The sequence below is a fragment of the Mus caroli genome, unplaced genomic scaffold, assembly GCF_978045245.1.
Source record: "Mus caroli unplaced genomic scaffold, Mus_caroli_1 scaffold_8, whole genome shotgun sequence".
NCBI lineage: Eukaryota > Metazoa > Chordata > Mammalia > Rodentia > Muridae > Mus > Mus caroli.
Window position 1 is genome coordinate 135,652,372 of NW_028227263.1, and position 8,370 is coordinate 135,660,741.

General features: G+C 45.6%; 1 pseudogene; it reads left to right on the top strand.

The window, feature by feature from the left end:
• The first annotated feature begins 248 nt into the window (after positions 1–248).
• Positions 249–7,110, top strand: LOC147003655 (aurora kinase C-like; annotated as a pseudogene).
• Positions 7,111–8,370: the final 1,260 nt, after the last annotated feature.

Here is an 8,370-nt window from a genome sequence, read left to right on the forward strand (position 1 = left end):
ACTATGGGGTCCTCGAGGTTGATTGCTGGTCCTCTGTACCTACACAAACACCTAATGCCCCTCCTGCTGACCTCCTCAAATGGTACTTTCCTTGCTAGTGATTTTAGGCAACTTCTGGACCCACACCCACCATCCTATAGGGCAAGCAGCCTGGCTTCTCAGATGGGCCTATTGGGCATGCTTATGACTTCAGAAAGATAACCAATGGATATCAGCTGGGATCTACTAGACTCTGCCAAAGCGCAGGATTACCAGTGTGTGTGTCCCTTGTGTCCCAGAGTGGGTGAGACGTTACGGTGGTTGGGGAGGCTGGAGTCAGAGTGCTACCTGCCTACCCTTTTCCAGGATCTAAGAAACTATCAGGACTTCAACTTACCCTCACCTCTTTAGAGTTCAGGGAAGAGTTACCTCCTTCAGGCTGGGCTTCACACACAAGTAAGAGATAGGAGAACCTGGACCGACTCTAAGGTGGTGGCATGTATATGATAGATCCCTGCAAGCAGGAGGATGAGGCAGCAGGATGGGGACAGTTAGAGGTCACTGAGGTCCCCAGCCAGGGTTGTGGAATGTGTGTGTGTGCATTGGCAGTGAAGGCTTCAGCCTTCTCTCTCTGCCTCATTCTTCCTATCCCTAAGTCCCTCTTGCTCTCTCCCTCTCCCTTTCCCCTCTCCTCCCTCTCTTTTCTCTCCTCCATCTTTTCCTGGGCTCACTCTCCATCTCTACTTCTCCTGCAGTCCTTCTTTTTCACCTTCTCCCTTTTTCCTTTCCCTTCCATGCCCTCCCTACAATGTTCTTGATGCCCCTTTCCCTCTCCAATACCCTTTCCCCTCCCACCCTCCCCCAGTCTCTGACAGGGTGATTTTCTTGTGTACTAAGTGGGCCTCAAAGTAGCTATGGATTGCAATGTGACTTTGAATTCCTGCCTCCTTGTCTACCTCCCACAGACTATGGTTGCTATTTAGCATCACCAGGCCCATTTTTCCTCTCTCTCTTTCCTTAGCTACTGGCCAGATGGAGCCCAGCACCTCAACCAGGTGCCAAAGTTTCTAGAAGAAAGAAAATGGGACTCAGGTGACTAGTAAGCAGGGCAAGAGGAGCATTGGCTCATGGATCTAAAATGCTATTTTCCCTATGGAAGACCAGTGCTGAGGTTGTGAGCTCAGTGAATGAGGAAGGGGAGCGGTTGGGGACCCCTGACTCTTCCTAGTCTCTGATATGAGGTCATCTCTTCCATCTATTCAGGAATCATTTCACCATCAGTGACTTTGAAATTGGGAGTCCTCTGGGCAGGGGGAAATTTGGGTGTGTGTACTTGGCTCGGGTCAAGGAAAATCATTTCATCCTGGCCCTGAAGTTCCTCTTCAAGTCTGAGATAGAGGAGGAGGGATTGGAGCACCAACTACGAAGGGAAGTAGAGATCCAGGCACACCACAGTAAGCCTGATCTTTGTAGAACTCAGAGGTGGAGTTCTCCAGCGCCTGCTTCCCTCTTGCTGCTCTTGACCTCTGAACTCAGTCTTCATGACTCCCAAATAAACATTTTGTTTTCCACCTGAAGATTTTTTCTAACTCATCCAGTTAGGACAATTCTCTCCTGGTATCAGACACACCAGTTTCAAGTGTACACACATGTGCAGGTCAGAGGTCAACCCCCAGTGTTGCTCCTCAGGTGATGCACATCTTTTTAAAAAAGGTGTTCCTTTGTCCAGAGCCCCTGAGAAGCAGAGGCATGTGGACCACTGGGTGTGAGGCCAGCCTGATGGTTCTCAGTGAGTTCCAGGTCATCCAGAGTTACACAGTGAAACTCTGCCCCAAAGTAATCGGTTTTGTCTTATACCTACTTACTTAGTTTTGGTTTTGGTAATTTGGAGACAGGGTTTCTCTGTGTAGCCATGGCTGTCTTGGAATTTGCTCTGTAGATCTAGTAGGCTGCTCTTGAACTCGAGATTTGCCTGCACCTGCCTTTGGAGTGCTGAGATTAAAGTCTTGCACTACTCAGCAATTTTATTTTCTTTTGTTTTGTTTTACGGGGAGTGGTGGCACATGGGCTACATGTGAGTCACAGGACACATGTGGAGGACAACTTGCAGGAATTAGTTCCTCTCTTCCACATACAGATTCTGGGAGTGGTACTCGGGTTAGCACACTTGGCAACAAATGTCTCTGTTTGCTATGCATCTTGCCTGCCTTGACTCTTCCTTCCTTCCTCCTTCAGACTCCCGAACATCCTTCACCTGTACAACTACTTCTACGATGACACTCGGATATACTTAATTCTGGAGTATGCTCCAGGAGGTGAGCTCTATAAGGAGCTTCAGAGTAATCAGGAGTTGGACCAGCAGCGTACAGCCACGGTGAGGGGAGTTCTGGGACCAAGGATGCACGCAGTGATGACAGTTACTGATTGTAGCTGCCAATATCCCTTCCCAACTCTTCTTAACTTACTCTTTTGTGTAGTAGTGTGGGATGTGGGGTGGGGGAGCATACAGGCCATAGTGGGTACATATAGAAGTCATGAGACAACTTGGGGAGGAGTCTGTTTTCTCCTTTCATCTTTATGTGGCTACCAGGGATGAAGGTCAGGTCATCAGTTGTATACAGCAAGCTCTCTTACCTACTGAGATATCTTGCTGGCCTTCATCTCTTGTTGTTCTGAGTTGCAGGAAATCTTGGTAGATAGCCCAGGCTAGCCCAGGCTTCCCTGAAATCTCCAGGATGATGCCTGGCTCAGGGTGCTGTATTTCCCTTCCTGGGGCAGAGTCTTTTCTAAGCAGCTCAGAATGACTTGGAAATCCTGTATAGCCCAGGTTAACCTTGAGTTTGCAACCTTGTAACTCCTAGGATGATAGGCCACCCAGCTTTGGACTCTTTGTTTCCATGAGGGTTGTTTGTTTGTTTATTTGTTTGTGTGGTTTTGATTTTTAGGTGTGCTTACATGTAACTTGTTGGTCTAGTTCTAGTCTAGTGTGTTTATGGTCTTAGGTTAATCCCCAGTGTAGCTACAGAATATTATTATTGATAGATTAGATTTTTTTTGAGATAGGGTCTCTCACTTCTTGTCTGACCTAGAACAATATAGACAGGAAGGCTTTAATCTCACAGAAATCCTCTTACCTCTGCTTCCCTAGTGCTGGCTACCACACCTGGTGTCGTTCTTATCAAGCATTAGATTGCAACTGGGGCTGGAGAAACAACTCATTGGGTAAGGATGCTTGCTGCCTAGGCTGAACACCAGCATCCTGGGTCCCACATGGTTAAAGGAGAGATAAAACCCAGAAGGTTGTCCTTGTACCTCTCCATGCACTTATTCACATATATAGGCACAGAATAAGAAATAAATGCAATGAAAATAGTATATGAAAAGTCCAACTCTATTAGATAGAAAATGAAACCATAAACATATATTGGAAAGCTAGCTGGGCATAGTGTTGCTGGCCTATAATTCCAGAACTTTGAAGGCTGGGGCAGAAGGCTCAGGAGTTCAAGGTCAGCTTGATCTACATATCAAGTTTCAGGCCATAAGGTTACATAGTGCAACCTTATGTCATAAAAGGAAAAAAGAAAAAGGTACCTAGAAATTGTAGGGTGCTCTAAGAAAAGCCCTAGAACTCTATCCCTGCACCATCAGTTGGCTTTTCTGGACAATAAAATCTTTGACTCCTGTAGCCTTCCCTCTGATCCTTTAGGGGAATGTTCTGATTGTCTCAGCTGTAGCCTCCCCCAGCTTTGAGTAGGCTGGCTCAGACCTTCCAGCCTCTGTGAATGAGACCACCTGGGGTGGAGCCTTCCCACCTAGATGGCTCTATTGTTCTGTCACCTGTGGCTGTTCTTCTTCAAAGAAGTAGCTACAGGTGAGAGGCTGAACCTGACTTCCTGAGAAATTCCTGAGATAGCCCACAACCTGTGGACTTGGTGACCCAATGTTAATAGCTCTGACAGACTATCATTAACAACTTAGCAACAAAGCATCAAGAAGCCTGGCATGGTGGGGGATGGGCCTCCCCCCTTTATAAGCACAGATCCTTAGTAAACATTGGGCCTTGATCAGAAATCTGTCTGGTCTCTACTTCTCTGACATTCTCTACCATACAGCTTCAGCCTCCCACTTGGGAGCTCAATCAGTGTGGCCCCAGGGGGCTACAGGGTCTGAAGGGACCATTTCTTGTGGTCTCATTCACAATAGCAGCAAGGTCTGAGCCAGCCTACTTAAGGCTGGGGGAGGCTACACTCAGCACAGCTTCTGTGTCTGGCTCCTGTTCTGCTAAGTCTATAGTGGAGGGGTGGGGGCTGGCTAGTTTATAACCATCGTGCTATTTAAAGACAGGCAGATCTCATGAGTTTAAGGCTGACCTGGGCCAGACAGTGAAGGCCCTCTTTTAAAAAGAACAAAGAGGCAAGTGGTGGTGACTGAGGCCTTTACTCCCTGAGCTACAGAGAGAGTTCCAGGATAGTAAGAGCTACAGAGAGAAACCCTGCTGAAAAACAAGGTCGATAGTAAGGCACCACTCTAAAGATTGTCCTCTATGCTCCCCATTGCTGTGTGTATACACACAAAGAGACAATAGAATTATTGTCGAAAACATGAGATTCCATAGTAATGATAAAATTTGTAATGTCTGTTCTACCTTACAGGGAATCTGTGAAAGTCTTCCCCCCATCAGACTGCTTTTGTTCACACAGATAATATAGAAGTTGTCAGATGCCCTGACCTACTGCCATGAAAAGAAGGTGATTCACAGGGACATCAAGCCAGAGAATCTCGTGCTTTGCCTCAATGGTCAGGTGAAGATCTCAGACTTTGAATGGTCTGTGTATACCCCCTCCCTCAGGTAGGTTGGATGGGATAGGGGTAGGAACCTCATACTAGTGAGGCATTTCCCAAGTGAATTCATCTCACATGGAAGGCCCAGATACAAACTGGGCCTTGTGGTTATCAAGCACCTTTCCAAATACACACTTTTAAAATCAACTTGCAAATTGAAAGAATTGGGTGGGTAGGGTAATGAACTCAGTAGATAAGAATAGTTCCTTTCTGATCAGGAAACCTGAGTTTAGATGGAAAGAACCTGTACAAATATAGCTGTGGCTATAGATTACTTTAACCCCTGCCTTGAGTGATGGAGACAGGCAGATCCTAAAAGCTAGCCAGCCACTGGCAGAAATGACTGGATTCAATGAGAGACCTTGCCTTAAAGAAATACATGAGTAGCTTAATAAAGACACTGAATGTCCTCCTCCTCTGTCTTTGTTAGTGTGTGTCTTTAGGCATGTACACACACACACACACACACATACACACACACACACACACACACATACACACACATACACACACACACATACACACACAATGCAAATAGAGCTTTGCTTTGCTTTCCTAGTCTTTATCAGTATTTGCCTTTGCCAGTAAGATTCCATGTAAAATTAGCAAGCATCCCAGGAAGGAATTTCTCCATGTTGATGAGCTACATTTCCTTGGTTCCTTTTGAGACGCACACCAGCATTATGTACATCATAAATCTTCCTCAGTCACTGACTCTGACCACCAGGCTGGCCTCAGACTTACAGCAATCCTGTGATGTTATGCTACAGGTGATATGCTGCACCATGTTTTAAAACATGAGATTAGTGTTTCTTCCCTTATAGTATTTACTTTTTCTGAGTTGGTTTAGTTTTTTTAATTTTTATCTTCTATGTATGGATGTTTTGCCTGCATCTAGGACTTGTGCACCGTTTTTCATGCCTGTTCTCGTGGAAGCCAGAAGAGGGCATCAGTTGTTTTTAAGCAGCCACATGGATGCTGCAAAATCTGTCCAGGGTCTTTTAGAAGAGCAGCCAGTGCTCTTAACCACTGAGTCATCTCTCCAGCCCTGCCTTGTCTGACTGGTTGTGGACTGGTTCCTGTTGCAACCTTCCCAAATGCCAGAATTAAGAGATGTGAGCTATTACTATATGCATCTGCTTTCCCTGAATGTTAAACAAAAAGAAAACCTGTGTTTATTCTCATATGTGCATGCAGGTACACATGTGCCATGTTGTGTCTGGGAGGAGGGTGGGCATGTAAGAGGACACCTTCAAGACAGTCCCTCACCTTCCACCTTATTTGAGACAAGGTCTTTTGTTTGCTCTTTCATAGTTGCCTAGCTGGTCTAAAGACTTTCTATGATTCTCCTCTGCCTCCCCATCTCACTATAGAAGTTCTAGGACTATAGTCATGGACCCGGCTTTATGTGGGTTCTGGGGGATAGAACTCAGGTCCTCAGGAATTCCCCTTCCAATTGCTTTGCCCCCTGACTCACCTCCTATAGCCCCTCTGAATCTTGAACCATATTAACAGTTGGTGTTTATGAACAGTTTTCCTTGCCTCAGGCATGCACAGGAGTGACTCTTCAGGATGTCCCTGTGTCTCCCATTTCCTTGGAAGCTGGACAGCGACGATTTCCCATTTTTTAAGCCTATGCACAGTGCAACCTTCTGTGTCCTGTTCTAGGAGAAAGACAATATGTGGGACTCTGGACTACTTGCCCCCCTGGAAATGATAGAGCAGAAACCATGCAATGAGATGGTTGATCTGTGGTACATTGGGGTCCTCTGCTATGAGCTGCTGGTGGGGAAGCCACCCTTTTTGAGCAGCACTTCCAGTGATACATACAGATGCATCCACCATGTATGATGTGTTCGAGCACACGCTCGTTCTCGTGCGTGCGCACGCGCGCACATACATACACACACACACACACACACACACACACATATACACACATGCACAACATTCACCAGGAAGCCAGATAGTGATGGCTCCTGTGTGGGCCTTTGGGACTGAAATGTATACAAAAGATAATCTGCTAAAACCAAAAGGGTGCCATGAGGAGACTTATAGCACAGAGAGATTACAAAAAGAGAATAACTAGATTCTATTCTTCTTCCCCTGGCTCATTAGGTGGATTTTAAGTTTCCTTCATCAGTGCCTGCAGGAGCCCAGGACTTGATCTCCAAGCTTCTTAGGTACCATCCTTCAGAGCGGCTCTGCCTGGCCCACATCCTGAAGCACCCCTGGGTCAGGGAACACTCTCGAAGGGTGCTGCCTCGCTGTGTTCAGATGTCTTCCTGAGCCCTGTCCGTCTCTATCCCTATATATTTCTTTTTTTTTTTTTAATATTTTTATTACATAATTTCCTCAATTACATTTCCAATACTATCCCAAAAGTCCCCCATAGCGCCCCCCACTTCCCTACCCACCCATTCCCATTCTTTTGGCCCTGGCATTCCCCTATATTGGGGCCCCTATATATTTCTTCAGGAAGCTCTCCAGGCTGTTTGTTAGTGTGTGTGGTTTGCTTGTTTTCTCTTTTATGAAATGATGTTAATTAAAACTGATTATTTTAGCATCAATCTTCTTGCTTGAGTGAGTTAGTGTGTGGATTGAATTGAAACGTTTGTCTTACATGAGTGATAGAGGTGGAGGCCAGAATCCCACACCAGGTGGCTCCCTCTAGTGCTCTCCATCTCATATTCTGAGAGGATAGATTTCTGAAGTGAACATGAAATCACCAAGTTGGCTTGACTGGCTGGTAAATAAAACACAGTGCTCCTCCTATGTCCAGCTCCCCAGTGCAAAATCACAGAAGCACTAAAGTATGACCAGCTTGTACCAGGGTACTGGGGATCAAACTCAGTCCCTGTGCTTCTGCACATGGATAGAGGCACACCCATGCTTACACACACATAAAATAACCACTAAATGAAAGGAAGTTGGTGTATAAGGAGAGATAATGTATGTGTAGAACTGGGGGTCCTGTCTAGAGCACTCAGTTTATCAGCTTTACATTTGCCCTGATTTTGGGCAAACATTCCAGACATACAACACTGCAAACTACCTTCTATACAGAAAGAATGTCAGTCTCACCCAGGCCCCGAATACTCCTGCACTGTGTTCATTGTTATTTGATGGATCTGAAGCCAGGCCTGGTCACCCATGCCTACAATCTTAAGTATTCAGGAGGCTCAAGCAGGAGAAGTTCAGTTCAAGGCCAACCCGGCCAATTTGGCGGGATTGTCTCAAATTAAAACAATTTCATGTAATAATAACACCACTCCTGGACATATACCCAGAAGATGCTCCAACATATAATAAGGACACATGTTCATAGAAGCCTCATTTATAATAGCCAGAAGATGGAAAGAACCTAGATGCCCCTCAATGGAAGCATGGATACAGAAAATGTGGTACATACTACAGTACTACTCAGCTATTAAAAATGACGAATTTGTGAAAATGTTAGGCAAATGGATAAAACTAGAAAGTATCCTGTGTGAGGTAACCCAATCAGAAAAGAACACACATGGTATGAACTCCCTGATATGTGGATAT